Consider the following 11954-nt stretch of genomic DNA (forward strand, 5'->3'; position numbering starts at 1 on the left):
ACAATACAAAGTAATATAAAGGTAGTATTATTTATCAGGAGGATGTAATTTCTTAATTTTTTCCTTTTCCTTTTTGTTTTCTATCTCATGTAACCCAAAAAGTATAAAAGACGTGACACTATTTTAGTTCAATAAATAAGAAAAACATAACAAAATTATAGTAATTTCCATTAATTATATTTTAAATTAATAGGATTCAAAATAAATTGATATATATATATATATTAATCGTTAGTTGGTTTTATGGTGATTGGTGTGGATTTAGTAGGGAGAACCACAAGTCGATCCTATGCAACTGCGATCGAGAGGGGCTGAAACCATTTGATGTCAGAACTAACCTCCGAACTAGATTAGTCGGTCCAGTGGACTGGATATTGGTGGTGAAAACAAATAGATTAAAATAAAATGATATACTAAAATTATATATTAAATATATTCTAATTATAACTCAAATTCCTTATTCATACAGAGAATTTAGAGGGCAATATGTATACATCCAACATTAAGAGAAAATGAAAAATTAAAATTTTCATTTTCTCTTTTTTATTTCATTGTCGAAACTTTAGAAAACAAAGCCATAATTTCAATGTACATGAAATTACAAAACATAATAAATTTGTATAAAATACAATTATTGGTTGAAAGCGTAAATCTTAAATGGAGGCTCATGTTGCAACTATGGTGATTGTTGAACCTCTCTAAACATTATACATTCTTTGTCAAAGCACTTATAAATGGCACTCAACATCTTTGGGATAGTCAATTCAATTGGACAATCTTCATCAGTTTCACATTGCAAACTCTCTGCAATGAAAAGTAGAATAAAAATATTAGTAAAACACAACAAATGATTGTGTAAGAATTGCAAAATAAAAAATAAAATATTTAAAAGGAGAAAAAGATTTACTATCAGCATCCACTAAAAGAAGAAATGGGGAGAAAAATAAAAATATAGCATAAACAAATTTGAGAATTTTAACCATATTTTTTTCTTTTCATTTTACAAAAGTAATGATCAATTTATATTGTTTAAGTCTAATGCATTGCTACAAACAATTAAATATTAGTAGCACTAACGTACATTATATATTTTAGTGGTCCCTTTTGCATGCCTAATAAATGTCTCTTAGCAATATTGAGTAAAGAGGTGGCATAAAAATACTTCATAATCCTTATATCTAATTTTTAAACAACTTTCCATCCTTTGGTGATAGAAATGGGACATATTTTTTTAGAAAATAGTTATGTATAAATGTCTCTTATGAATAATGTACATTTAGGAGACAATATGGTTATGTATAAGTTGATCATACCTAGGATTTCTTCATATAAAATAATTTGATCATAAGTAATGAGAATTATATGTTGTATTCTATTATGATTTTTTTAAATTAATTTTCATTCATATTACAAATTCATTAAAAAAATAATATCATTATATGGATTGTTAGAGTATATTATTCTCACAAACATAAATACATTAAAACGTGTATTTTATTTCATGATGATGATTAAAGACGATGGTAATCCACTGTTATCAAATATATCCATTTCTTATTCGTGCTTTCTCAAAACCTTTTATAAAGAAACTATTATGAAATAAATAGAACCCTTTGTTCAATGATTATGTTTTCTTCCATCAAGTCATCATTGTTTATAGATGTTATTCATACCCTTTCACAATAATACTTTTTCCTTTGTAGATGTTATTCATGCTCATTCATAATAGTTCCATTTCACTTTATTTGAATAACACCTTTTCATTTTATTTGAATAACACCACTTCACATGTTATCTAATAACACTCATTTTTCCCTTTGTAGATATTATACATGCTCATTCATAATAATTCGATTTCACTTTATTTGAATAACACCACTCACATGTTATCTGAATAACACTCATTTTCCCTTTGTAGATATTATACATGCTCATTCATAATAATTCGATTTCACTTTATTTGAATAACACCACTTCACATGTTATCTGAATAACATTGCTTCATATTATTTAAATTACACCACTTCATGCTATTTAAATAATACGCCTTCATATTATTTGAATAAAATCTCTATTATAATATAATCCAAGTTGTGTAGCTCAAGCTCAAAGTTAATTAGGGTTTAGGGTTTGCTACTTAGTATATAAGTTAGTTGTATATAAATAGACATATTTTGTAATTCAGTTTGTACAAACACATTCATTAATAACAATCATTATTCTTCATTCTCTATCTCTCCCTCTCTCTCTCTCTCTCTCTCTCTCTCTCTCTCTCTCTCTCTCTCTCTCTAAAAGAGCCTCACATACTAACAAATTAGTATCTAGAGCTCCAGTTAGTTTCTTAATCATGTTTTCAAGAATCACACGCCAGCGACCGTGTTTTCGAGAACACAGGTTGTTAATCAATCGCTACAAAGATGAATGGTACTAATGGAATTCCAAATTCTCTTCCAATTATTGAAGGCAAAAATTGGAACTGATAGAGTAAACAGATGAAGTCCTTGTTCAACTTTCATGAAACCCTAGAAATGGTTACTAATGGCGTCCCTAAGCTTGCTGAGAATGCAATTGATGCTTAGAGTATTGCGATCAAGGAGGCGAAGAAGAAAGAATGCAAGGTCGCGTATTTCATTCAATCGGCGATAGATTCAGCAAAGTTCGACAAGATCTCTCATGCTGAAACGGAAAAGGAGGCATATGATATTCTTGTCAAGTACTATGAAGGAGGTGGGAAAGTCAAAGTCGTCTAATTGCAGACTTTGCAACGATAATATGAATATCTGCAGGTGAGAGAAGATGAAAAGATTGTAAGCTATATGTTGAAGATGCACGTACATCTCATGAAGGGATGTGGTGAGACCCTAATTGATAAGACGATAGTTAAGAATGTAATGTGTATGTTGACCTCTCATTTTGATCATATTATCATAGCTATTCAAGAACCCAATAATCTTGATACCCTAAGACTGAAAGATTTGTTTGTGGCCCATGAGATTAGGATAGTCAATAGGAAATAGGTTCAAGATTCGATACAAACACTAAAGGCTCAGACTTGGAAGAAACATGGTGTTTCCAAAAAAGTTCAAAGACAAAGGAGACAAGACTCAAAGAAAGAAGTCTTGGTTGAACCCTAAAAAGAATAAGGTCGATAAAAAGTCTTATGAATCCTCAAAAGAGGAGAAGGAAACTCCTATCAGAAAGACAAAGAGAGAGAAAATATGTAGTGCTATAACTGTGAAAAATGGGGTCACTTGGCTAAGAATTATTGGTACAATAAAGACAAGGGAGTGACAAAAGGCAAGGAGCAAAGAGAGAACCTTGCACACCAAGATTCAAATGATTCAAATGATATGGTGGTTATGATTGCAGTTGCAGATGACCATGTCGACTCCAAGATCTGGTTCCTCGACTCGGCCTACTCCAATAAAATGATTGGTCAAAAAGTGTGGTTAGCATATTTTGACTTGTCGAAGAAGAGCAAGATCAAACTTGCTGATAATAGCTCGTTGCAAGCAGAAGGTATTGGAGACATAGTTATTAAAAGGAGCAATGGAGGAAAATCTATGATCAAAGATGTACTCCATATACCTGGAATAAAGTGCAATATTCTAAGTGTTGGACAACTGGTCAAAAGAGGTTTCTCATTGATTATGAAAGATGGGACCTTGGAATTGTTCGACACTCAAAATAATTTGGTCTTCAAATCTTCTTTGTTGAAGAATAGGACATTCAAGACCATGATCAGTTAAAATGAAGTATAATGTCTAAAAATTGTTGTCAAGCAGAGTTGGTTGTGGCATTTGAGGTTTGGGCATTTAAAGTTTTGACCACTCAATCAACTGATTACTTAAGATATGGTAATTAGTATACCAAGTCTTGAGATCCCCGACAAACTTTGTGAAGGTTGCTTATTCGAAAAGCAATCCAGAAAGTATTTCGTTTTGACTATGCCAATGAGATCCTACTGCATACTAGAAATAGTATATTCAGATGCGTGTGGCCCATTTGAGGATCATACCATGGTGGAAACATGTATTTTGTATCATTTTTCGATGAGTATAGTTGAAAGCTTTGGATCTATGTGCTCAAGAGAATGGATGCAGTATTTGTAATCTTTAAGAGATTAAAAAAACTTGTCGAACACCAGAGTAAAAAGAAGATCAAGGTTCTGTGAACCAATTGAGGTGACGAATATACATCAAAGATATTTGAATAATTTTTTGAAGAACATAATATTGATCATGAGGTAACAGCTCCTTACACGCCTCAACATAATGGAATAGCAAAAAAAAGAAACTAGACCATATTGGATATGGCGAGATGCATGCTGAAGCAAAAGAATTTGCTAAAATCCTTATGGGGTAAAGTTGTTTCCACTACTGTTTATATTCTGAACAGGTGCCCTACCAAGAAGTTGAACAACAAGGTTCCTTAAGAATTTTGGAGTGGAAAATGACCTGTTAATACCTTAGGATTGACATTAATTTTGTAAAACAAATAATGTAATCATCTCTGTTGTTTTAATATGTTGGGTTGAAGAAGTTCAATATCTGGACCAACATGTCATGTACGATGTCACGACATCATGCCGGTGACATCGTACATGTGTAGAAAACTGAATTAATTAATTCAGTATATACATTCTGGGATTAGTGAGGATATTTGGTGAATATCCTAACTCCCATGTGGAGGTCTTAAAGACTCAATTAGAATATATATAGGCTCAAAATAAGGAGATATATATGGAGAGATTTTAGGATTGAAGACCTTGTTTGTAGTAGAAATTTTCTGCTGTATTTGTAACAGCAAAGAACAAGTTTGCTGCGATTTCTGAAGGCCCAAATCCAGTTGGGTGATTAGGTTATAAATAACATATTGTAACCTAGTTTATGTAAGCCTCTTAGAATGAAAATTTAGGGGTGTGTGTGAGGTAAACCTCCCAATCTGTGGGAAGGTTACCATGTGTTTCTCAGTGTTCAAAGCTGAGAGTATTTGTAACTCAAAGCCTGTAGGCAAGAGTGATTATGTTCTTGAATGAAGCTGTGAAGCAAGTTCAAGTTGGTTTAACATTACATTGTATTTGTAGTGATATGAATGGAAACTGGAGGTTTCTATCTAGGAGTTCATAGGTATAGATTGCATTGGGTAGGGATTAAGTGAAGAGTTGTAAACGGGGGAGTTTAACTCTGAATTAATACTGCTGATAGTGGATCTTCTTCCTGGCTTGGTAGCCCCCAGACGTAGGTCATGTTGGACTGAACTGGGTTAACAATTTCCTGTGTTTGTTTTCCTTCTGCATATGTTATAATCCTGTATGCCATAACTAAGCTTGTATTTCAGTCTGCCTACCAAGATAATAACAGACCTGATACATAGCCTTCTGGTTGAATGTCAATCAGAATGTCTTGACATTCATCATTGACAGCATATACTGAATAATAGGCAGGTTGGTTTTTATGCTTCAGTTCAGTATCTATTTAAGTCTGGTTTTCAAGTGGAAAACAGACCTGGCCAAAGGATCATTGTGAAACTGTCAAACTGGATGTCTAGACAGTTGTTCATGTAGGCTGATACTGAATTAGAGACTGGTTGGTCTTTTACAGTACAGAAAATTTAGCAAAGTCTGTTTTTCAGGAACAGAACAGAATCAGCATGATGTATATGTTCTGACTGTCAAACTGAATGTTGTGATATTCATTCCTGACAGCATGTGCTAAAGTGTAGGATGATTAGTTTTTCTGGTTCAGTATTTTTCTCAGGCTATTCTTTAGGAATCCAACAGCTGAGCTAAAATCCAGGAAACCAACGACTACCCTACAATTAATGAACCTAACAAATAGCCTATTTGTTAGCAATCTAATAAGTGGTAATTAGGTTAATGTATTCAACCTTTATTTCAGGAAATACAAGTAAAAGGCAAGCACACTGGAATAATGTAACAGATGATCAATTAAGACATCGTGCTGATAACTGTGTAGGAAAACAACAGAAGTGAGAGCTATGATTGATCTCTGCTGAGGTTGTATACCTGATGCACAGGACTAGGGGTTCCTTCATTCTAGGGTGACATAGAAGGAGATGTCGTGAGATATGTGAAAGCGTGCTTTAGTACAGGGTTTAATGTGTTAACTGTCTTGCTATGATAGTTACAATGTTGGATCAGATGTCATGACTTGGAGTAGAACATCTGAATTATGACTATGCCAGAATTTCAAATGGTATCAGAGCAGGCATCTTCTGTTTCTGGATGAGATCCATGGGTGATACTTTCTGGTATCTTGCAAGGAGTTATGTTAGCACTGATGCTGGAACCTGTGAAAGGTTCTGTAATTTCCCTGAATGGTCCCTTGAAGTAGGTGGATGGACTGTTCATGACGGGAATGGTGTGTACCTGTCTCTGGAGGTTGGCAATTGGCCTTTGTTTGGGACAACTGTGCCAGTATTGAATCACATTCAAACTTGGTATGATCTTGGAGGCTGATCTGGTGAAGTGTGTGTTCATAGGTTGAGTTGTATTATGATTTCCGCTGCATAATACCTGGCAAAACTCAAACTCTGATGCAGTTTCCCCTCTTGTGGATGAAAGACTGCTGTATTCAAGATTTCATCATAACCTACTGAAGATGTCAAAGATACTTGAGTCTCCTCAAGTCCACCCATCATGACGTTCTCTCTTCAGGATGGTAAGAATCACCTGATCACTGATTCGTTTACACTCTTGGGTAGTGTATATGAAGACATTGAAGACTTTCAAGGAGGTTATGTTCCAAGGAGGTGGAACCAATGTTCTATGTGATGTTAGAACATGTTGTTCAACAAGTATGCAGCTGCTGGTTGAAGAACAAATGTTTTTTGGTGTCAAACAAAGAGATACTTTTGTTTGGAACCTACTCCTGACCTGGAAGAGGAGATATCTATGTGTGCTAAGTTGACAAGGGTAGGGTCAACTGTGTGTGTGCGCTCAAGAAGGTCACTTTTAGAAATTTGTTCTCTAGAAGTGGAGCTGGTTGAGATGTGACATTGTGCAATTGACTGCTATTTGCCTTATTCCTATAACTTGATCAGGGTTAGATAGTTGTTCCCTGAAGTACTATGTTGTGCTGGAAGACAAGTCCCTGGATGATAGAAGTCAATAATGGGGTAACCTGACTACTATTCCATTTAAGAGGATTGGGACCATGAATCTTGTTATTCAAACACCTCGCTCAGAAGTGGCAGTTCCTTCAAGGAGTGAGAATATGACGAGTCAAAGGTTGGTTGAGGTAGTATGCTCTGGCAATGCATATCTACAATTGACTGGTCAACTGAAGTCTGATTGGTGTGATTGGAGTTAGGTGCCATTGGTAGGGATGGTGTATGTCATGTTGAGACACTTGTGTACAATGCATGGATATTGGCGTGGAGCTTCCATGATTGGTAATTTGAGGGGGAGTTTTGGTTAACCTCCGCACGGTTGGTCAACCTAGGGCCTGGTTGGCTGTTGACCTGTGTCACATGGGTTCTGGTTGTTGTGTGACACATTTGCAAGGAAGGATTCATCTCTCTCTCATTCCTAAGGGTGAATCTAATCTGGAAAGAGTCTCAAGACTGCTGAGGTGCTTGCAAGCAGAAGATGTTGACACTAGAAGAGTATTTTCAAAGTAGTCTTATGGTGGAAGTATCTGAAAGGAATATTGGGAAAGGATTTAAGATTAATGTCAACTTGTGCCAAGTACAAGTAGTTAATTGATTATCCTTAGAGCTCAAGATAACTGATGTTCTTAAAGATGTTGGAGCATCTCTTCTTCAAGACCCTGTGTAGAATCACAGGAAGGATAGTACATTGGTTTATGATCTATCTCTTTGGTGGCAGCAAAAGCATAAGATCTCTGAAAAGGTTTCCTGGCACGAAACATGTTCAGCCTTGGTGTGTACAAGAAGAAGAAGACATCATAGTTTTGATGGTGGTTACTTGAATCAGTTCATCTCTGATCTAAGTAAGGAAGTGCATTGGCTAATGCACACTATGAAGTTAAGAACAAGTGGCAACTTTCTTAACATCATGGAAACAGTCTTGCTTTAGGAAGTGGAATCCTTGGTATAGCTGAAGGGTTAGTTTCTAACTGGTCCTTCTGAAGACTCATGCACCAGAGTGTCTGATGTCTTTGGAGAAGAAGCAGGGATTCATCAAAGTGTGGACTTGGATGACTTAACTGCAAACCTGCAGGATGGAGGTTGTTTACTCAAACTTGGTTCCACAATCAAGTCTATGAGAACATTGAACTCTTGTTCTGTGAAGGGAGGAAGTTCTTTCAAGTGGCAGAAGAAGGAGCTGAATTCAACAGCTGGATGTCAAAACACAATGTTGTGACATTTGGTTCAACATCAGATTCTTAGTTGGTGAAGTGGCACATCAACTTGAGATAGAAGGGTCTACAGGGTTGTAGATTGGACACTTCAAAAGGCTTGAAGTTCAAATCTCACTTGGAAGGTCAGAATATCTTTGGGAGAAGTCTGATAAACTTGGAGAGGTCAAAAAGTGGCATTTGACTTTTTCATATGAGGATTCATGAAGGAGGTAATCAACCAGTGGCATTTGGTCTATCTCAGAAGTGAGTTCGAAGGATCAAGATGATCAACATATGGCAGCTGATTATTCTTGAGGAAAGTCTGAGACAAATTACTTTTGAGCGGAAAAGTAGTAAGTTGAAGACAAAAAGAGATGTCTCTCTATTCATCTCTTGGAGCTTGTGGTAGGAGCTCTAAGCTATCTATGGAAGATTATCTCTTGTAATGGGATGAGAATGTATGTGTCCCAATTTGTGTCTGGCTCTTTTGGACTAAGCTGGTGACTCAGTGATATCCGAAAATTATCAGATGGTGTGCCTTGCTATGTTGTGAGGATGTCCTAACTAATGTTAGAACATTGTGTGAAGTGGTTTTCTGTTCTGGTTAGAAGAGAGATTGACACAAAGTGTGGATGTGTTCAACCAAGAGGGTTGAACAGAGGGTGTGCTCTTGAAGACATGAAGATGCGTCTTATGTTTTCCATTCATCAAGTGGTCTGGGTTCTCTTTGAATCAGGAAGCATGTGAAGGTCCAACTTTGGGATGTTGGATATGCTCATGTGTGATATCCAAGTTTCAAGAGGAGAGTGGGTTGTTCATGACAGGGGGAGTTCTGTCTTTGTGCTGCAAGTAATCATCAAGCTTGTGGTCTATGTGGTCTCAGATAACTGGGTATGGCACCTTGTTAGGATGATGTGATGTAAGTCAAGGCTGAGTGAGCAGAAGAATGTCTAACCGGATGTCATGACATTGCGCTGGACAATGTTGTTAGTTCCTTCTGAATCTTAAAGTCATTAGGAATTATGGATGTGGTGTGTCTAATTCTGATAAATTAGAATAAGCTTGATGGTCACAGTTGTGTGGTACATGGGGAGTAACCATCTACTGGTGTTTGTGATTTTGGCTTTAGTAATGCCAGATGTCAAGTCTCTACTGGAGGTATGAAAGTGGTCTTAGGAAATGTTGAATACTGGCAGAATGCAGGCAAAAGCCACGTTGAATGTTAAGACATCGCGTGCAACGTGTCTGACTGCATATAGGGAATAGTCTCCATGCATTGGAACTGCTGTTTTGGAAAAGAAACAGTCAAGAGCTATAAAAGGTATTCAAAGATAGTCTGAGATTTTGTTGGTGATTCTCTGACTGTTTCTCAGCAAATATTAATGAATCTTGACCAAGCATTTATTCCTACCGTTAATTCCTAAGCACGGGCTGGACTATTTAAAGGATGTAATAGCCCTCTTCCTCTCACAAGAGAAACACTCCATTCCCTCTGAATCATGGGGTATGTTAAGGTTTGGGCTAACTACGCCTGGATCTGGTTTTGTGAGGGGTTCCTTTACAAATGTTTAGCTAAAAAGGGGGAGAGAAATATTGTCCTGAGGTTGAGAATGTACCAGAAGCAAGTAAAATGTGGTAGCAAGCAGAAGTTGGCTTCAGGCGCAGAAGTCACTAACTGGGCATATCACTTGTGTCTTGTGATCTGAGTTAAGAGGACAGTTGTGTCGTGTGATCTGAGTTACATTATATGTGTACTCAGCATTACATATTCTTCTGGAAGCTCTACCGGTGAGGGGAAGGGTTCTGGTACAACTGATTCTTGTACCTCTACTTCCACATGTACACCAACTTTGGTGTTTGTGGTGGTGGAGTCAATGACAGAGATGAAGAGCATACCCATATTGGGATGTTTTGTCCAGTGTAATGTTTATTTGTTTTAGCTAAAATTTGCCAAAGGGGGAGATTGTTAATACCTTAGGATTGGCATTATTTTTGTAAAACAAATAATGTAATCATCTCTGTTGTTTTAATATGTTGGGTTGAAGAAGTTCAACATCTGGACCAACATGTCATGTACGATGTCACGACATCATGCCTGTGACATCGTACATGTGTAGAAAACTGAATTAATTAATTCAGTATATACATTCTGGGATTAGTGAGGATATTTGGTGAATATCCTAACTCCCATGTGGAGGTCTTAAAGACTCAATCAGAATATATATAGGCTCAAAATAAGGAGATATATATGGAGAGATTTTAGGATTGAAGACCTTGTTTGTAGTAGAAATTTTCTGCTGTATTTGTAACAGCAAAGAACAAGTTTGCTGCGATTTCTGAAGGCCCAAATCCAGTTGGGTGATTAGGTTATAAATAGCATATTGTAACCTAGTTTATGTAAGCCTCTTAGAATGAAAATTTAGGGGTGTGTGTGAGGTAAACCTCCCAATCTGTGGGAAGGTTACCATGTGTTTCTCAGTGTTCAAAGCTGAGAGTATTTGTAACTCAAAGCCTGTAGGCAAGAGTGATTATGTTCTTGAATGAAGCTGTGAAGCAAGTTCAAGTTGGTTTAACATTACATTGTATTTGTAGTGATAGGAATGGAACTGGAGGTTTCTATCTAGGAGTTCCTAGGTATAGATTGCATTGGGTAGGGATTAAGTGAAGAGTTGTAAACGGGGGAGTTTAACTCTGAATTAATACTGCTGATAGTGGATCTTCTTCCTGGCTTGGTAGCCCCCAGACGTAGGTCATGTTGGACTGAACTGGGTTAACAATTTCCTGTGTTTGTTTTCCTTCTGCATATGTTATAATCCTGTATGCCATAACTAAGCTTGTATTTCAGTCTGCCTACCAAGATAATAACAGACCTGATACATAGCCTTCTGGTTGAATGTCAATCAGAATGTCTTGACATTCATCATTGACAGCATATACTGAATAATAGGCAGGTTGGTTTTTATGCTTCAGTTCAGTATCTATTTAAGTCTGGTTTTCAAGTGGAAAACAGACCTGGCCAAAGGATCATTGTGAAACTGTCAAACTGGATGTCTAGACAGTTGTTCATGTAGGCTGATACTGAATTAGAGACTGGTTGGTCTTTTATAATACATCAAATTTAGCACAGTCTGTTTTTCAGGAACAAAACAGAATCAGCATGATGTATATGTTCTGACTGTCAAACTGAATGTTGTGACATTCATTCCTGACAGCATGTGCTAAAGTGTAGGATGATTAGTTTTTCTGGTTCAGTATTTTTCTCAGGCTATTCTTTAGGAATCCAACAGCTGAGCTAAAATCCAGGAAACCAACGACTACCCTACAATTAATGAACCTAACAAATAGCCTATTTGTTAGCAATCTAATAAGTGGTAATTAGGTTAATGTATTCAACCTTTATTTCAGGAAATACAAGTAAAAGGCAAGCACACTGGAATAATGTAACAGATGATCAATTAAGACATCATGCTGATAACTGTGTAGGAAAACAACATAAGTGAGAGCTATGATTGATCTCTGCAGAGGTTGTATACCTGATGCACAGGACTAGGGGTTCCTTCATTCTAGGGTGACATAGAAGGAGATGTCGTGACATCTGTGAAAGCGTGCTTTAGTACAGGGTTTAAT

The sequence above is a fragment of the Lathyrus oleraceus genome, chromosome 5 (assembly GCF_024323335.1).
Source record: "Lathyrus oleraceus cultivar Zhongwan6 chromosome 5, CAAS_Psat_ZW6_1.0, whole genome shotgun sequence".
NCBI classification, from domain to species: domain Eukaryota; kingdom Viridiplantae; phylum Streptophyta; class Magnoliopsida; order Fabales; family Fabaceae; genus Lathyrus; species Lathyrus oleraceus.